Source organism: Scylla paramamosain, chromosome 22 (assembly GCF_035594125.1).
Source record: "Scylla paramamosain isolate STU-SP2022 chromosome 22, ASM3559412v1, whole genome shotgun sequence".
NCBI classification, from domain to species: Eukaryota; Metazoa; Arthropoda; class Malacostraca; order Decapoda; family Portunidae; genus Scylla; species Scylla paramamosain.
Genome location: NC_087172.1, coordinates 15,937,430 through 15,957,429, shown reverse-complemented (window position 1 = coordinate 15,957,429; position 20,000 = coordinate 15,937,430). Strand labels below are relative to the sequence as shown.

Below are 20,000 nucleotides of genomic sequence, written 5' to 3'. Positions count from 1 at the left end.
ATAATAATAGATAAATAAATAGATAAATAAATAAAATGAATAAATAAAAGTAGATATAGACAGAAGAAGCAGCATTAAAATCACCATACAGAGGAAGAGGAGGAAAGAAAACGATAACTAATAGAGAAAAAAAAGGAAAATTACGGATAGAATATAATAGAGAGAGAGAGAGAGAGAGAGAGAGAGAGAGAGAGAGAGAGAGAGAGAGAGAGAGAGAGAGAGAGAGAGAGAGAGAGAGAGAGAAAGCGCCGGAGGAGACAGGAAGCAGGAGAGAGAGAGAGAGAGAGAGAGAGAGAGAGAGAGAGAGAGAGAGAGAGAGAGAGAGAGAGAGAGAGAGAGAGAGAGAGAGAGAGAGAGAGACCACCAGGTGCACCGGTAAACCTACTCAGGTAATTGTTCCTCTTTATCCTGAGCTGCCCTTCCTCTTGCCTACCTGTACCCCCGTCCCCCCTCCCTCCTGCACCCTAACCAGGTGAGCCACATGGAGGGGGGAGGGAGGAGGGAACGGGAGGAGGAAACAACGGCCACTTCCTGAGTCACCACAAAGGTATGGTGGTGGTGGTGGTGGTGGTGAAGTGAAGTGAAGTTTTGAAGTTTTCATCCATAAACGGTACGGAGAGAGAGAGAGAGAGAGAGAGAGAGAGAGAGAGAGAGAGAGAGAGAGAGACTGACTCAACAGGCAGTGAACGAAGCAAGTGAACCAGTAAAATGAAAGCTTCAAATCGCCTTATCTTGTCCAGTTCGAACTTCAACGGCAGTTCGGTCATTCGCAGAAATGAGAGGAAAAAAAATGAAGGAAGGCGAAGGAAACGGGGAAGGAGTGAAGGAAGAAGAGAAAGGAGGGGGAAAAGTAGCGAGGAGGAGGAGGAGGAGGAGGAGGAGGAGGGAAAAGGTGGAGGGTTAGTGGGGCAAAAGGAAAGAGGGGAAGTAAGAGGAGGAGGGGGGGGGAGGGCACGGACGTTAGGTATGAGAGGGAGGGAAGGAGGGAGGGAAGGTGAAGAAGGGGCAGGATTTGAAATTTAGCTCAATTCTCTTTCCTTCTCATGGCAAGAATTTCAATGCGCGATTAAGGAAGGGGAGGGAGGGATGAGGAAGGAGGGGAGGGAAGGGGGGAGAGATAGGAGGGATGGAGGGAGGGAAAAAAAAGAGGGGTAGAAGTCGGAATTTGAAGATTGTGAGGGAGGAAACACGGAGGGGGAAATGACACACACACCACACACACACACACACTCTCTCTCTCTCTCTCTCTCTCTCTCTCTCTAAGCTTTTGTATTTTTTGGCGGGGGCAAGAAGCACATTCAGTTTAGTGGTAGTAGTAGTAGTAGTAGTAGTAGTAGGTGCTTTTGATGTTACTACTCCTACAACAACAACAATAATAATAATAATAATAATAATAATAATAATAATAATAATAATAATAATAATAATAATAATAATAATGATAATAATACCCACAATGCAGTTTCATAGGATATCAAATGACGCCTGTGGGAAAGAAATACGAGTATATCGATGAGAGAGAGAGAGAGAGAGAGAGAGAGAGAGAGAGAGAGAGAGAGAGAGAGAGAGAGAGAGAGAGAGAGAGAGAGAGACTATTGTTATGACTTATTTTCCTTGTGTGTTCCCGCGGTGAGAAGGTAAAGGAGGAGGAAGAGGAGAGAGAAAGAAGTGAGGGAGAGAGGAATGGAGGGAGGGAGGGAGAGGTGAGGGGGAGCAAGGAGAGGAAAGAGAAGATGGGAGGAAGGAATTTATACACAATAGGGAGAAGGAAAGGTGACGGAAGAGGAGAGAATGTGAGAAAAGAAGAAGAAGAAGAAGAAGAAGAAGAAGAAGAAGAAGAAGAAGAAGAAGAAGAAGAAGAAGAAGAAGAAGAAGAAGAAGAAGAAGAAGAAGAAGAAGAAGAAGAAACATCCTCTTCCATTACATCTGGCTGACTAGTTCTTGTCCATGTCCTCCTCCTCCTCCTCCTCCTCCTCCTCCTCCTCCCTCCTCCTCCTCCTCTCCTGTATTTCCGGCCGTGATGGAGAGATGTAGGGAAAAAGAGATGGGGAAGAGGAGGAGGTGTGCGGGAAAAGGTGAGTCAGGTAAGGAATGGTGGCCAGGTGTACGGGGAATGTCTTTCAGAAGTCGAGAAAGAGGAGGAGGAGGAGGAGGAGGAGGAGGAGGAGGAGGAGGAGGAGGAGGAGGAGGAGGAGGAAGAACAAGAACAACAAAAAATACAATTAAAAAACACACACAAAAAAAACACGAGAAAAAAATACACAAATGCACAAACAGAAAAAAGAAAGAAGCAGAAAGAGACAATGAAGAAGGAGGAGGAGGAGGAGGAGGAGGAGGAGGAGGAGGAGGAGGAGGAGGAGGAGGAGGAGGAGGAGGAGGAGGAGGAGGAGGAGGAGGAGGAGAAGGAAGAGAATGAGGAAGAAAAGTACTTGTATAGGAAGAAAGATAATGAACGATATGGGAAGGCGGGGAGGGAAGGAGGGAAAAAGGAGAGGGAAGAGAGGAAAAAAAATAAAAAAAATAAAAAGGGGTGAGGGAGGAGGGGGAGGGGGGAGGTCACAGATCGGGTCAGGTGAGTGGTGCCAACTTTCACCAGGTCGTGTCAAGGGCAAAGGTTAGGAAGGTCACAAGGTGCTACAAGACATTCAGCTTTCCCCTCCCGTGTGTGTGTGTGTGTGTGTGTGTGTGTGTGTGTGTGTGTGTGTGTGTGTGTGTGTGTGTGTGTGTGTGCGCGTGTACGTGACGCAACGGTACATTCATCTCGTTTTTTTTTTAAAGCTGAAAGGAAGGAAAATAAAAAAAAGCGCAGGAAGTGTGAATATGTGTACTGCCTGTATTCTCTCTCTCTCTCTCTCTCTCTCTCTCTCTCTCTCTCTCTCTCTCTCTCTCTCTCTCTCTCTCTCTCTCTCTCTCTCTCTCTCTCTCTCTCTCTCTCGTGAGTCACATTTCATCTTTTACATAATTGTAGGTAAGGTGAGTCAGACGTGCTTGCTTGCTTCATATTTACTTCTTTTCATCTGTACTTTTTAACTTAAGTCTTTGCTTAAATGAAAGTTAAGTATTCATTACATTATCTAACTTTTTCGTATATAATTTTGATAATGGAAAGATGCTAAAGTGTTTGTTGCTCATTATATCATTCGTGTGTGTGTGTGTGTGTGTGTGTGTGTGTGTGTGTGTGTGTGTGTGTGTGTGTGTGTGTGTGTGTGTGTGTGTGTGTGTGTAAAGCGTCACCTGTTGCTCTAGTGATGTGCTATTTCTAGAACGTAATTTCTTTAACAGTCTGACGGGAAAGCAGTGAGTGAATACGAGTTTTCTTGGTATCAATACACTAATGAAACTCCCAGTGAACTCTTGCACGCGTGGGGGACTTGATACATCCTTGAGAATTAAATCTTCACAGGAAAGAGGGAGAAAGAATGACTAACTAAATAATTTAACCATATGAAGAACAAGAAGAAGAAGAAGAGGGAATCATAAACACACGTAAAACAACAAACACTGTGTTCTCTTGTAATAAAAAAAAATGAATTAATGTATGAACATGAAGAAAAAGAGAGAAAAAAAACCTGATAAATAAGCATGAGTATCTCCTCCTCTTCTTCTTCCCCTCCCCCTCATAAAAAAGGCACTTCCAGAACAGATAAGCAACAAATGGAAGTTCTGTGGTGATGGTGATGGAAGAAAGTGCGATGTGTGTGTGTGTGTGTGTGTGTGTGTGTGTGTGTGTGTGTGTGTCTGTGTGTGTGTGTGTGTGTGATGATGATGATGATGAATGTATTATTATTATTATTATTATTATTATTATTATTATTATTATTATTATTATTATTTCCGGTTTATCACTAAATAACCAAGTAAAAGTTTAAACATTACACTACATCCTAGACAAATTAACAAGTTATTGGCAGTTAGAAAAAATACAAAAAGAGACCCACACACAAAAAAAGTGATTAAGAAGTTGCTCTACCATAAAATGAAAAGAAAAACCTAACCTACTAGTAACTACATATCAGAACATTTAAAGTCGAAATTAGGAGGTACACGACTAATAATTGATAGAACATGATCATTTACAACTTTAGCCGAAATGAAACACAAATAAAACAAATCTATAGTCAAATAAACTACATAAAGATAGAAACACATTCATAACACAAGTAGGCAAGCTATTGATGACCAGGCCTCGTGTACTGATGAACCTGACTGAACTAACTAAACCTGTACTGCTTGATTCCGGCTTGAATCAGAAATGGCATGTTGTGTCTCCTAAGGTGTGTGTGTGTGTGTGTGTGTGTGTGTGTGTGTGTGTGTGTGTGTGTGTGTGTGTGTGTGTGTGTGTGTGTGTGCCTTCAAGTGGATAAAGACAGCGGCTATTAAGGAATGACAAAGGAAAGAAAAGTGGAAAATTGAGTCCGCGAATTGAGAGCTATGTGTGTCATCAACCCGCACTCCATCCGGTCCCCCTCCCCCTTCTCTCTCTCTCTCTCTCTCTCTCTCTCTCTCTCTCTTCTCTCTCTCTCTCTCTCTCTCTCTCTCTCTCTCTCTCTCTCTCTCAATACTATTTTCACTATTCAAACAACTCGTTCTTTTTCTATCTATTTTTTCCAGTCTTTCAATGTATGTGTATCTGTTTGTTTCGACTCGTCTTTATGCCAGTCTTCCTGTCTGTCTGTTTGTGTGTGTTTGTCCAGCACTGGCCTCTGTTTTTCTGCTTGTTCGCATCTATCTGTTTGTCTGTCTGTCGTTTTTGCCTGTCATTGTTTATATATCTGTTTGTATCTGTCTCCCTGTCCTTCTGTCTGTCTCTACACCTCCGGTAAACATCACACCTGCACCCACCGTTATCACTTCTGCGTAATACAGACACAAACATTCAATAACACTAACGAACACAAAGGCGACAATCACAACAACAACAACAACAACAACAGCAACAACAGCTACAAAACATAATTACTAGCAAATGAAATCGCGAAGAGTATAGGAAAAAAAATAATAAAAACAAATAATTAAAGCGAAAGATACAACGTAATGTTTACACACACACACACACACACACACACACACACACACACACACACACACACCACCACACACACACACACAATTTGCTCGTCCTATCAATAAACCCCACGCCTTTCTTCCCTGGCTCGAAATCTCCTCTAAGCGGTTAGGTTACTTGTACGAGGCCACTACGAAAACTCCCTCGGCAGTTTGGAGCATCGCGGAGGTAGTGGAGATGAGTGGAGGTAGAGGTGGAAGAGTGACTGGTCCTCTCTCACTAACATTCAAGTGTGCACTGGCTCACAGGTGTTATCAGTTCACCACCACCACCCACCACCACCACCCGGATCTTCTCACCTGCCTAACCCCCACCCCCGTTCACACCTGTGCCTGGTATGGTGTATGACGCACCTGCCTCACTACAAGGCATTATAAAGGTGTGCTGTGACGCTGTGACGGGGGGTTCCTAATTGTTTATTTGTTTGAGTGAGCTCTGAGTTGTGTTGTCCTGTAGTAGTAGTAGTAGCAGCAGCAGTAGTAGTAGTAGTAGTAGTAGTAGTAGTAGTAGTAGTAGTAGTAGTAGTAGTAGTGGCGGTAAGTGTTGTTGTTGTTGTTGTTGCTATATAGGAGGAGGAGCACAAAAGAGGATCAAAAAGTAGGAAACCTTTTGGCCTTTACGAGACTGCTTGCGGAGGAGGAGGAGAAAGAAGAGGAGGAGGAGGAGGAGGAGGAGGAGGAGGAGGAGGAGGAGAGGAGGAGGAGGAGGAGAGGAGGAGGAGGATGTCGAGGATGTCAAAACGTTACGGTGCTTTTCGCCTCCGTAACAAACTTGGCCTTCCCTAACCCCCACCCCCCCACCCCCCCCACACGCTGGCTCACACTCCGCGCCTCGAAAACAAAGGCGGGAAGATGACGCCGCTAAGCTCCTCTCTGTGTGTGTGTGTGTGTGTGTGTGTGTGTGTGTCGGTAATACTCCCCCCCGCTGAGTGAGTGTACAGACCAATTTGCCACGCCGCTCCATTGTGTTGTCGCCAAGAAACGAACAATCAATACAGAGGCGCGGAAAAAAATAGAAGAAAATGGCGAAAGCGTTAATTATCTCCAGTAATTTTCGGGCGTCATTATAATCGCTTTCATCAGAAGGCGATGAACTATATACACACAGCCAGACCTTCCAGAGCCGCACGCCCTTCCAGACCATCCACCCACCACGCGGCTTCAGGCTTGGGTGGCTCCTGGAAGTGCATCGCCGCGTGGTGTGGGCGTGTGGCGTCGGCTGGCGGGGGCGGAAGGCGGCGGGAAGGGGCTGGGAAGGGACAGGGGAGAGGTATGGACGGCGGAGAGTCACCGTTGTGGTCCGCGGGGAGATGAGTGACAGTCAGGGAGTCAGCGAGTCGTGTCCGGGGTGGGAAACTTGGAAACTCACCCCCGCGCCGCCGTCCAGGAGGTGAAGAGGGGGTCTGGGGGTGAGGGAGGGAGGGAAAGGCGACGCGCGTCCAGATCCAGCACGTGGCGGCCCAGGAACGCGTGTCAGGGAGGAGGCACCGCATCTTCCCGAGCCAGGATTTTGGAAATGCTTTGTTCTCTCGAGGGTTGTGTTACAAAGGCCACGGAGATGATTAGTCGAGTTTCCACTGGGTTATTTTTCCCATTGATGTAGCAGAATTCTTATTAATCTATCACTGGTATCACAAAAGCACCCTTGAAAACCCCAATAACCTTCCACTACACCTTGTTGAAAGAGGCCGAAATGAGAATGAACCGCTTGGGAACACGAACCTGCCCACACAAATGACAGATTCTCCACGTATCATGAACCTGCGACAGTGAAATAAAAACCTACAATAAATATACTCTTGAAAACCCCTGATAACTTGTACGAATAAGACACTGAGACGCCTGGGAATTGCGGCTCCTGTTCTCCCTGTGACAGCGCGATGAAAGCAGACAAGACCAACACGCGAACACTAGTCTGCGGGGATGATCAATGGATAAACACTCCGGCCAGTCCACCTCGATACGATCTGGACTCGGCGGCGCTCCGTAACTTGATCACTCGGCCAGACTGAATCAGAGTCTCTCCCGCCAACACAGAACCTGCAACACTGGAGGAGAGTAGGCCAGGCAGCGACGCACGCCTCCAGACCTCCTCCTCCCTGGCCTCCTTCCTTCCTTCCCTTTCCTGCCTTCCCGTCGCCTTTTCGTCCTTCTTCTGTTCACCATTTTTCCTCCTTCACTGTTACCATGACTGTCACCCTCATAACCACTACAATCGTTCCTGTCAGTATCATTGCCGGTGTAATCACCATCCTTACTACCACAATCTTTTTACCGACTACCACTACCATTATATATGTCAATATACCAGGCATTACCATCACCATATGAACAACCACTACAACAATTCACTTTTCAACCAGCCAACCAACCACTTCCACTATCAAAATCTTAACAAACCACCATTATCATTACAGTTATTACCTACATACCACTCATTACCACCACCACCACCACCACCACCTAGACCAACGTAAGAATAATCAGCTTGGCATTGATTCTTCGGTATTATGTTGATCTAACGTTGTCAGGACTCCACGTTCGATACCCGCGGCTCGTTAGTGAGTCAGGCGAGCCATCACTAAGGCAACCACGTCAGGCGTTACATGACAGCCACGTGGTCTTGCCAGGGATGGAATGATAGGTGGATGAAAGTGGACAGGGATGCGAGAGGGAAAGGAAGGGAGAAAGGTGGGAAGGGAGGGAGGGAGGGACAGGGGGTGTGGATATGGACAGGAGAGGGAAAGGAAGGAAGGAAGGAAGGAAGGAGCGGGAGTGTGACTATAGGAAAGGATGAATGGCGAAAGAACGTGGAGGATGAAGGAATAAGAAGAAACGAGAGGAAAAAAAAACCATACGTAGGACAGGAATGAAGGGAGGAAGGAAGGAAGTAAAGAAGGAAAGTGGGAAGGGACGGAAATGTAGCCTTAGACAGGAAGGAAGTATGGATGAAAGAACGTGGAAAAGGAAGAGTGTAGGAAAATAAGAGAATAAGATAGAAAAGAAAGGAAAAGAGAAGGAAGAAAGAATTAGAAGAAAGTGAGAAGGAGTATACGTAAGACAGGAATGGCAAGAAGATTAAAGGAAGGAAGGAAGGAAGGAAGGAAGGAGGCAAGATAGGACGAGAGGAACGGGCGGGAATGTTTTTACTATAACAAATGAGGAAACACGAGTTCACGAGAGAAAAGACTTGAGTGGAATAACAAAACTGAGTGGATGTGTGAAGTATTACACAAGTGGACAAGTGGAATAGAAGAGTGGATAAATGGCTAAATAAGTGGATGAGTGAATGAACCAAACTATCAAACGAGAGACTGAAAGAGTGATTGGATACGGAAACGCGTGGATGAGTGGATGGGTGGATGAGTAATGATGTTCTTTTGCAGCTGTGTATTCTTCCACGTGAGGGAAAATGTAGTATGAAAACAAGGGAAAGGAGGAAGGGAGAGAAAGAGGGAGAGAGAGAAAAAAAAATAGTGGAGGGAGAGAGGGAGATGAAAGGAAGAGACCCAATGCATTTAAACGCTTGTCAACGTTGTGTTTAATTCCATGCTACGCTTCCATCACTGAACGAACACCTGACCCTCTCCCCTCCTCTTTCTCCCTCTCCATTACCTTCTCCCCTCCTCTCTCTCCCTCTCCCTTACATCTCCCTACCTTGCGTTAACCCTGACAACAGCTACTCTCTTTCTCTCTCTCCCTCTCTCTCTCTTACGTATCTCCCCTCTCCCGCACTTCCTTCCTGCCTCTCCTTCTCCTATTCCCCTCCCCCTCTCTCCTCTACCTCTCACTTCCTCTTTCACACTGGTTCCTTTCATATCCTGTTCTATCCTTCCACATCCAACACTTCACTTCCGTCCTTCACCTCTACCCTCTTCCACCACCTCCACCTCCTCTTCCTCTTCCACCTCCTCTCTCTCTTTTCCCCTCCACTCCTTCGTTCGTTCCCAAGTGTGATCTCATCTGTTTGGTATGTTTAGTAAGTCCAGTTTTCTCCTCCTCCTCCTCCTCCTCCTCCTCCTCTTCTTCTTCTCTAACCTCTCCAAGGATAGAATGCTAAAGGATATGTGCACGGGGAGGGACTCTTCTACTGTATTATCCTTTGTCATAGGCTACTAATTTAAGTGTTAGTAAATAGGTGACTCTGTACTACTACTACTACTACTACTACTACTACTACTACTACTACTACTACTACTACTACTATTCAAATACTAGTGAGTCACATACCTCATGACTAATAACTGAAACGTGAGTCGAATGCTTCATGACTTTTCTGCTAAGTCGGAAAAGTTTGTGTGTTTCGAAAGGTTTGACTCGCCACGTTATCAGCAGCAATTCCTAGAAGTATGTAGGCTCACAGATTACAAACAAAGCATTCTGTGAGTAATATCCACACACACACACACACACACACACACACACACATAAGAAAGGGAAATGGAGTGGCATGGAAGATAAGGAGATGCAGAAATAGGAATGATAATGTAAGGTAAGGTAAGGTTAGGTTAAAATAAGAGAAGGAGAGGTGAGGTTTAGAGAAAAATTAATGTAAGGTTAGGTATAGGAGGAAAGGGAAGGGAAGGTGGGGTAAGAGAGGGGAAGGGAAGATAAAAGGAAGTGAATGAAAGGGAAAGAAAAATTAGGTAACATAGAGAAGGAAAGGGAAATACAAGAGAAGGGAAGAGAAAGAAAGGGAAAGGGGAGAAAATGTAAAAAAATAAAAAGATAAAAGAAAACAAGAATAATGTGGAAGAGGGGAGAAGAAACAGATGATTGTATATAGCAGTGGTGGTGGTGGTGGTGGTGGTGATGGTGGTGGTGGTGGTAGTAGTGGTGGTGGTACTGGTGGTGGTGGTGGCAGTATTATAGTGTTAGCGGTGGTGGTGGTGGTGGTGAGGGAGGAGTTAGCAACAAGTGAGGTGAAGTTCGGCGAGAAGTTATCCACCCACGACACGAGGTGGAGGTGAGGGAGCCACACCGGTCCCGTTATGGCCTGGGCGGTGGCGGTGGCGGCGGTGGTGGTGGTGGTATAGCAGACGTGGAGGAGATAATGGTGAGGACTGGTGGCTGGGAGAAGAGCGTAATAGTAGTAGTAGTAGTAGTAGTAGTAGTAGTAGTAGTAGTAGTAGTAGTAGTAGTAGCAGCAGTAGTAGTAGTAGTAGTAGTAGTAGTAGTAGTAGTAGTAGTAATGGTGTTGTGGTAAAGAAGGCAAGACATTATTATCATATTATTATTATTACTACTACTACTACTACTACTACTACTACTACTACTGCTACTACTACTATTACTGTTGCTGTTGTTTCTGCTGCTGCTACTATTATTGTGATCAGTAGTAGTAGTAGTAGTAGTAGTAGTAGTAGTAGTAGTAGTAGTAGGGGTGATGGTAGTCGTCTCTCTCTCTCTTCTCTCTCTCTCTCTCTCTCTCTCTCTCTCTCTCTCTCTCTCTCTCTCTCTCTCTCTCAGCTTCCAGTCCCGTTCTCTCGACCCATTCCCCTGTGCCCCGCCCCGCCCCTGAGTCACCCTATGCCCCGCGGCCCCACAGACACTCCTCCTCCTCCTCTTCCTCTTAAGGGCACCGCGAGTCTGGAAAGGAAGGAGGGAAGGATTCATATAACAGGATCTTGTGCTACATGTTTTTTTTCTTTTCTTTTCTTTTATCTCCTTCTTTTTCGTCTTCGTCATCCTTTTTATCGTTTTATTTATTATTATTATTATTATTATTATTATTATTATTTTTTTTTATTTATTTATTTTTTTTGCTGTTCATCACTAGGTAATTTTCTTCTCTGTTTTACTTTATATTTTTACGTAATTTTCTCTTAGTATGTTGTGTGACTATTTTGTTTAGTGTAGTGTTTTGTTTAGTTACTTTCGTATATCGTTAGTATTTCTTATGTTTTTTTTTTCTTCCTAGTTATTAACATTCCTATTATGAATTTTCTGTGTCGGTTCAGCCATTAAGCTTTTTTTTCTTTTTCTTCTTTACATGTCTGCAGTTTCCGTTGGTTATGTAATGTATCTCCACGTTACTTATCATTTCCTGTGGTCTGAAAACTCCCCGCTCTTATGACACACACACATACACTCACACACACACACACACACACACACACACACACACACACACACACACACAGGACATTCTTACGTGGCTACGTCAGTTCAATTATGTACACATCTCTCTCTCTCTCTCTCTCTCTCTCTCTCTCTCCTCTCTCTCTCTCTCCTCTCTCTCTCTCTCTCTCTCTCTTGACAAGGTGTGAAACAATCTTAATAACTTCAACTTACAGAAAACGGCACTTTCTCCCTCTGGCGGCCGTGACGGAAGATTCACCCCTAAGGCATTTAAACACTTACACACACACACATCACACACACACACACACACACACAACACACACACACACACACACACACACACACACACACACACACACACACACACACAACACACACACAACACACACACACACACACACAGCGACACACCCTGAAACGCTAACCTGACGTCATCCCTTATAGCTTGTATTTTCAAGTTTGTTTTCACGAATGTGTGTGTGTGTGTGTGTGTGTGTGTGTGTGTGTGTGTGTGTGTGTGTGTGTGTGTGTGTGTGTTGTGTGTGTGTGTGTGTGTCCAATCGGTATATTTGTTTATGAGTTGAACTTTGTTGTGGCACAGTAGGAGGAGGAGGAGGAGGAGGAGGAGGAGGAGGAGGAGGAGGAGGTGTTGCGTCCCCACGTGACCTGACCTTCTCTTGTTGAAGTTAAGGTCGTGATCTCTTGGGTCACCACCTCCTCCTCCTTTCATTCTTACAATCTGCGTCTCTCTATTCTAAAATTCCACGCTGTGTTGTGTTTCGCTGACCTACATGGAGTTGTGTTCCTGTTTCAGCTTCGTCAGGATTAATACATGTACGATTATAATGCGTCCACTGGGGTTCGTACTTCATTTGTGTTCCTTTGTGTTGCGCTGATTCATCTATAATCCCTATAGACCATATTCTAAAACACTTCTGCTCCTCATCCTCACTACTTTCCAAAGGCTTTAGTTGAGATGACACGGATTTTTTAAGGGTGTTTTTACTCTTTAAGTGACAGATTAACATGATTTTTTACATTATCAACAGAAGAAACAGTCTTGAGAACTCGGCTAATCATCTCTGTGGCCTTTGGAAATAGTTGTGGTGAGAGATCAAAGCGTTTCTGAGCACGGGTCTTTGTTGCGTCATCTTGAGTTGAAAAATTCCAGCGCATTCCATCTGCGGCTTACAGTAATGAGGGCACGAGGGATTCGAACCTGAGCTGTGTTTGTTGCTTGGCTTTGGAAACGAGTAAATTCTTGAAACTTGGCTATATTTATATATTCATTTATTTATTAATCCTTCCTGGGCTTCTTTGTTTTATAAATATTGATTCTGTTTTCCTGGATAACTTTTTTTTTCCTTTCTTTTAATGAATTCCTTTTATATGACTTTTTTCCCCTTTTATAGCTCTCTTTGTTTCGTTCTTGCTATTTCTAAAGAATGATTTACGTATGAATGTTTTTTTTTTTCAATTTCCGAGATTAACTTTTTTTCCTTTTTGTGATTCATAGTTAATTCTTGGTAGCGTTAAATGACTTGGTAATACAACAGCAACAACAACAACAACAACAACAACAACAACAACAACAAATAACCTCGAAAACTTTGCATACCAAACAAATTAACACACACACACACACACACACACACACACACACACACACACACACACACACATTCAACTGCATATACAATCAAATGAAAACCACCACCACATCAGCATTTTCAAGGAGGAGATGGGTCAGGTGAGCGTGGGTGAATTACACGAGTGGGCGGAGTGAGCGGGGGCTGTGGGGTGGGTGGGAGGGGCTTGCGTAAGTTTGGGTAAGTCATACATATATTTTTTTTTCGAGTCAAGAGTCTGTGGATGTGTCTTGAAAAGGTCCTTGAGATGAACCCTCCCCCCAAAAAACGACCTTTTCTACGAATTTTCCATAATTGCCGTGGACTTCATGAATTGAGTTTTGATTCCCGTGTGTGTGTGTGTGTGTGTGTGTGTGTGTGTGTGTGTGTGTGTGTGTGTGTGTGTGTGTGTGTGTGTGTGTGTGTGTGTGTGTGTGTGTGCAGCGTTTCTGAGAATGTTTAGGGGGGTTATATATATCATCGTCTCTCTCTCTCTCTCTCTCTCTCTCTCTCTCTCTCTCTCTCTCTGTGTGTGTGTGTGTGTGTGTGTGTGTGTGTGTGTGTGTGTGTGTGTGTGTGTGTGTGTGTGTGTGTGTGTGTGTGTGTGTGTGTGTGTGTGTGTGTGTGTGTGTGTGTGTGTGCGTCTGACCTTTAACCTTTGGACTGGTTTCACTGCTTGCACTCTTTTCTTCTACCTCTTCCTCCCTCTCTTCCTGCCCCTCTCCCTCTCCTATTCTTCCATTCCATCTTTTCATCCTTTCCTCCATCTCTTCATCTATTTTTCGCGTACAAATATATTTTTTTCAGAACCTAAAACTCATCACAACCAGCATCACCACATCATCACCATTACGAGAATCAAGAAGCTTTTCCCTCACCATTCAGTCAACTATCATCACCAATTCACCATCTTATCTCATCACTACTTCACCGCACGTTCAAATCCGGCTTTGTTATAGTGGAGGTGGTGAGTGTGGTGATGCTTGGTGGCTTGCGTGCAGGCGACCATGTGAAAGGAAGGGAGAGTGAGAGGGGATAGTGTGAGAGAGAGAGGGAGGGAGCAATGTGAAAGAGGAAGGGAGGGAGAGACTGGGAGAGTTGAGAGAGAGAGAGAGAGAGAGAGAGAGAGAGAGAGAGAGAGAGAGAGAGAGAGAGAGAGAGAGAGAGAGAGAGAGAGAGAGAGAGAGAGAGAGAGAGAGAGAGAGAGAGAGAGAGAGAGAGAGAGAGAGAGAATATAGAAGAAAGAAAATAAAAAAAATAGAAATGAAGCTTGAGTGTAAATCTATTAAATGGAGGGAAGGTAAGAAGTCAAGGTAGGTAAATAAAGAAGAAGAGGGAGAGGAGGAAAGAAAATTCAATGAGATATAATCCTGATATCTATAGTGAGGATAAGCAAAGGGAAGGTTTAGGGAGCGGTGCTGAAACTGGCTTATATTGTTATGGTGCTGTGGGAGACGAAGGAATAAGAGAATGAAGGCAATAGACAGAATCAACTGGAAGAGACTCAATGAAAGCAACAACTTCGAATAAGGATTTAAACTGAAGGGGGAGTTTTGGTGCTATGGTGACTGAATGCTCTATAAGGCGTCCTCATCCCAGCTATGGTGTTGTGGTGTTGGTGTATCTATCCTTCGTGTTTCCTTTGCCTTTTCTTTTTTCCATTCTTTATCTTTTCCAAGGTGTCTCTCTTAATTTTTTCTTCTAGTCTTTCTATTTTTTATTTTTTTTCGTTTTTGGTATTTTCTTGATTCAGTTGGTCCTCCTCCTCGTCCTGTTCTTTTTTTCTTTCGTATACATTCTTTCTGTCTCTCTATCTCTCTTACTTTACTTTACTTCCGTTCCTGCTGTTCATTATTTTCCTTTCAGTCAGGTATTTTTCGTTCCCACACCCTCCTTGGATATATTAGGTCTCCTCCTCCTCCTCCTCCTTCCATTTAACTAGGCAAACACCTGCCTACACCTTTCTTACCTTTAAATCTAAACACATATATCCTCTCTCTCTCTCTCTCTCTCTCTCTCTCTCTCTCTCTCTCTCTCTCTCTCTCTCTCTCTCTCTCTCTCTCTCTCTCTCTCTCTCTCTCGGTCTGCTTCTGTACCTCCTCCTGTTCCTCCTATTCCACAGCCAATCCCTAACGAATTTTTCTCCTTCTCGCTTTAACAGTCCCTTCCTTCTTCGCCCATCGGTCACGGTTGTTTTTTCGTCCTCCTCCTCCTCCTCCTCCTCCTCTCCTCCTCCTCCTCCTCCTCCTCCTCTTCCTCCTCCTCCTCCTCCTCCTAGGCCACGCGGGAGATTTATTCAAGGCAGTGACAATGGTCCTGGAAAATCACAGACACAGATTTACCTTTACGAGTACAGCTTGAAACACGCCGCTGAGACGGGCCTGCGCTTCTGGTTATTGGTAAAGTTAGGGAGAGATAGAGAGTGTCCTATATCGAGGAGGCGCTGGAGGAGGAGGAGGAGGAGGAGGAGGAGGAGGAGGAGGAGGAGGAGGAGGAGGAGGAGGAGGAGGAGGAGTTGGACGCACTAGGGAAGGAGGGCGAGCATTCGTTTTCCAGAAGTATCAGAGGAACTAGGGTAAATCCAAGCAGTTGCCCGCATTTATTTATGTCTGTCCGTCTGTCTGTCTGTCTGTCTGGTGTTTTACTTTGAGATGCTTTACTGTGTGAGAGAGAGAGAGAGAGAGAGAGAGAGAGAGAGAGAGAGAGAGAGAGAGAGAGAGAGAGAGTGGCGGCAGGTAGGAGCGAGGACAAAGGTAAGCCAGAAGAGGAAGGGAGAGGAAGGGAGGGGCTGAGAAAATGAGAGGGAGGGAGAGGAGGAGCAAGAGCGAGCGAGAGAGAGAGAGAGAGAGAGAGAGAGAGAGAGAGAGAGAGAGAGAGAGAGAGAGAGAGAGAGAGAGAGAGAGAGAGAGAGAGAGAGAGAGAGAGAGAGAGAGAGAGAGAGAGAGAGAGAGAACTATATATACAGCTCCGACTAAGGATATCCGAAACACGCACGCACACACACACACACACACACACACACACACACACACACACACACACACACACACACACACACACACATACACACAGGTAGATTGCTGTGGGAACCAACTGGCCACTGACTCTTCCTTCCAAGGTGAGACACACACACACACACACACACACACACACACACACACACACACACACATACATACACACACACACACACACACACACACACACACACACATACATACACACACACACAATTTTCTCGCGTTTCGTTTTCCAAAATGCTTAAACGTTTTTTTTTAAGTTTCCACCGTTATAAATATTTGAAATTCATAGACTAATTGACTGCTATATATTATTTAGTGTATTACTGAGTGTTTTATTAAGTTTTCTGGTGTTTAAATGAGTCGTCTGTTTTGCGATGTTTATTTTTTTACTTTTTTTTCGTTTTGTTTGCTTTTTTATGCCTGTTGTTTTCTTCTGTTGTCTCTGTTCTCCTTCCATCTCTTTTGATTGATTTCTTCTCATTTCTTCCTTTGCTTCTTGTTCTTTTCTCGTTCTTCTTATGCCATCTCTATTTTATATTCGACTCGTTTGTTTATTTTCTTCTTCTTTTTCATTATCATCACCATCATCTTTTTACTTTACCTTTCTGTTTCTTTTTGCATTCTCTTGATGTCTTTTACCATCATCATCATCATCATCATCATCATCATCATCTTTTCATCCTCCTCCTCCTCCTCCTCCTCCTCCCAGCAATCCGGCACTGCTTCCTGGTGTTGTGTTGCAAGTCAGTTAATAAATCATCGCAAACTTGGATTCTACATCATATTTACCCCCCCCCACTCACCTCTCTCTCTCTCTCTCTCTCTCTCTCTCTCTCTCTCTCTCTCTCTCTCTCTCTCTCTCTCTCTCTCTCTCTCTGCAGTCACTCTCACCACAAGAACCACAAATCAGGCAAATCATGACCACCACAGCACTGTTCTCACCATCACCACTCACCACAAGATTCACACTTACCTCAGTCATCACCACCACAATCAGCACCACCACCACCACCACCACTCAAACGAAAGGAGCCGTGTAACTTCACCATCACCACCACCACCATCTACTAATACTACTACTACCACCATCACCACCACTACTACCACCATCACCACCACTATTACCACCACCACCACCACCAACAACAACACTCGCGAAGGACAACTAAAACTAATGATACTTAAAAAAAAAATACAGAAACATTAAGAAAAAAAACAATAAATTCAAAACACGCTTATCTATCGTTCACTGTGTTACATTACGTTAGATTATGCTACTTTTTAATACACAACAGGTAACAACTCAACAACAACTAACTATAAAACATAACAGGAGGAGAGTTTCAGGATTTACAAGTGAAGAGGATGGAAGCGTGAAAATACTGGTATAAACTCTCGCATTATGAAGATGGACAGAAAAGGGGATGAGAGCAAATGAAGTGTCCCCTGCAGCTATTTCGATGCCCACTAGTACCATGAAACAACATCACAGAGGCCAAGAGGTCTGATGCTGCTTGGGCTTGATCGTGCTCACCGTTACTTCGTGATGAGCTCCAGTAAACAACATCGTAATGACTGACTGATCCATATTACTGCCTTGTTTATTTATTTATTTATTTTTTAACATAGTATAGCTTATAAATAACCTCCTAGGGGGCAACAAGTCTGACGCAGCTTGTTCTTCTTTACTGTTTACCTGTGTCGATAACAGCAAACAGCCTCGAACGGATGAAATGATCTACTGGTTATCATTATTATTGTTTATTTATTTATTTTTCTTACCGTCGTATTCTTCTATAATTACTCCAATCGTCGTAAATAACAGTGACAATGCCAAATAACACAACCCAGTTAGAGGAAGGAACAGCTCACACAATAGACACGCTCCCAGGGTCTTGCCACTTCACTAGCTAAGAGAGAGGGAGAGGGAGAGTGAGGGGCCGAGAGATACAAGAGTAAGGTCACCATTCCAAATCGCTTTGCTCTCTCACCACGACTATTTTCAAAGGCCACAGAGATGAGTAGCCGGGTTCTCAAGACTGTTTCTCCCTTTAATTATGTAGAAATCTTGTTCATCTGTCACTAGAACCGTAAAAACATCCTTGAAAACCCTTGTAACTTACACTAGACCCTTTTGAAGGTAGTGGAGGTGCGGTGCGGCGCGGAAGTGTTTCAGAATTTGGTTTCAAGTAAATTACACAACGTCCTTCCTTTCCCTTCCTCTCGTCTCGTCTCGCCTCCTTCGTCAGGACAATTGTAAGTAACCTTGAGTGTACTGAATGAGTGTACTGATTGCATCAAAGACACACACACACACACACACACACACACACACACACACACACACACACACACACACACACACACACACACACACACACACACACACACACACACACTGCCGTAACTGTACATGCTTTTAAGACCAAACTGGATAGATATAAAGACGGAATACTATGAGATTACTCCCCTCCCGTACACCACAGCTAGGTAAATACAACTAGGTAAACACACACACACACACACACACACACACACACACACACACACACACACACACACACACACACACACACACACACACACACACACACACACACACACACACACACCGGGAAGTATTTAGTGCACATAACACGGAGGAGGTGACGCAAGGAACTGAAACAAGGAGCTGAAGCCGATGGGAATGAAAAATATGTATTGTTTTCTAGTTTGGACATACGGAAGGCGATCAAGATGACATAAACAAAAAAATAATAAAATGAAATAGATGAATAAGTAATTATAATATGAACCAAATAAAATAAATAAATATATAAACAAAATAAAACATAATGAATATGAAATGACAAATAAACAAATAAAAAGTGAAAAAGAAAAGATAAGTTAAAACAGGATAGAATAAAAAGAACGAGGTATTTTTCTAACTTGGCGAGTAAAAAAAAAAAAAAAAAAAAAAAAAAAAAAAATATATATATATATATATATATATATATATATATATATATATATATATATATATATATATATATATATATATATATATATATATATATATATATATATAAGAAAGGAAACCAAACATATAAATAGAGACGAAAAACAGGAAAACGACATGACAACAGGAAATGACAAAAATAAACTCCAATATGACATGAAAACGAAAGGAAATAAAAAAAGAAAGAAAAAAAGAGGATAAAGAGAATATGAAGGTAATCTGGTCAGAACACGGAGAGAGAGAGAGAGAGAGAGAGAGAGAGAGAGAGAGAGAGAGAGAGAGAGAGAGAGAGAGAGAGAAATTGTCATACACTGTTACTTTTCTTGTTATTAAACGGACACATTAAAAGTCAGCATCCAAAATTATAATATAACTGACTTGACTGACTGACTGACAAACTGATTGACTGCCTGACTAACTGATTGATTGATTGACTGACTGAATCTACTATCCAACCAACTAAGTCACTCATTAAGTAGCAAGGTAACTAATGAAAACTAACGAGCTAGCTAACCAAGAAAAAAAAATAAATAACCAACACAACACGCAAGAACGTGCGAGAGAGAGAGAGAGAGAGAGAGAGAGAGAGAGAGAGAGAGAGAGAGAGAGAGAGAGAGAGAGAGAGAGAGAGAGAGAGAGAGAGAGAGAGAGAGAGAGAGAGAGAGAGAGAGAGAGAGAGAGAGAGAGAGAGAGAGAGAGAGAGAGAGAGAGAGAGAGAGAGAGAGAGAGAGAGAGAGAGAGAGAGAGAGAGTAAAAGAAGAAAGATGTTGGACAGTTTGAGATTGAACATTGAACAAAAAGAAAAGAAAAATAATAAAAATGAAAAAAAAAAGACACGCAACAAGCTGTTTAATTCTGGATATGAAAATGAAAAGGTAATAAATGAATAAAATATAAAATAAATAACAGAAGATAAAAAAATGAAAAAAAACTGCAAAAGTACTGAATAAAAAAAAAGTATATGACTGAATAAAGAAAAAAATGAATTGATGAAATAAGGCAAAATAAATAAAAGAATAAATGAAATATATATAAAAAATAGACAGACAACGATAGATACAGATACGAAGAGATAAATAGGTAGACAGATGATTAAATAAACAAATGAATCAATAAGTAGTTAGTCATTGTGTCACCAAGGTCACGAAAAAAAAAACCCTTGAAAATTATCCTTGAGCCTCGTGCGTTTCCTCCAATCCGTTT

At 43.2% G+C, this 20,000-nt stretch overlaps 1 protein-coding gene across 12 annotated transcripts in view; it reads right to left on the bottom strand.

The window, feature by feature from the left end:
• LOC135111673 (fasciclin-3-like) overlaps positions 1–20,000 on the bottom strand; it is a 66,626-nt gene that overhangs the window by 40,838 nt on the left and 5,788 nt on the right. For 2 of the 12 annotated variants that reach the window (XM_064025228.1, XM_064025231.1), the window contains exon 1: positions 5,183–5,315. The exons of 5 other annotated variants lie outside the window; for them this stretch is intronic. The gene's annotated coding sequence lies outside the window, so the exon portion shown is untranslated. Of the gene's footprint in view, positions 1–5,182; positions 5,316–7,020; positions 7,110–20,000 lie in introns of those variants that run through there. 5 more of the 12 variants (XM_064025244.1, XM_064025245.1, XM_064025241.1 and 2 more) reach the window with 3 other exon arrangements.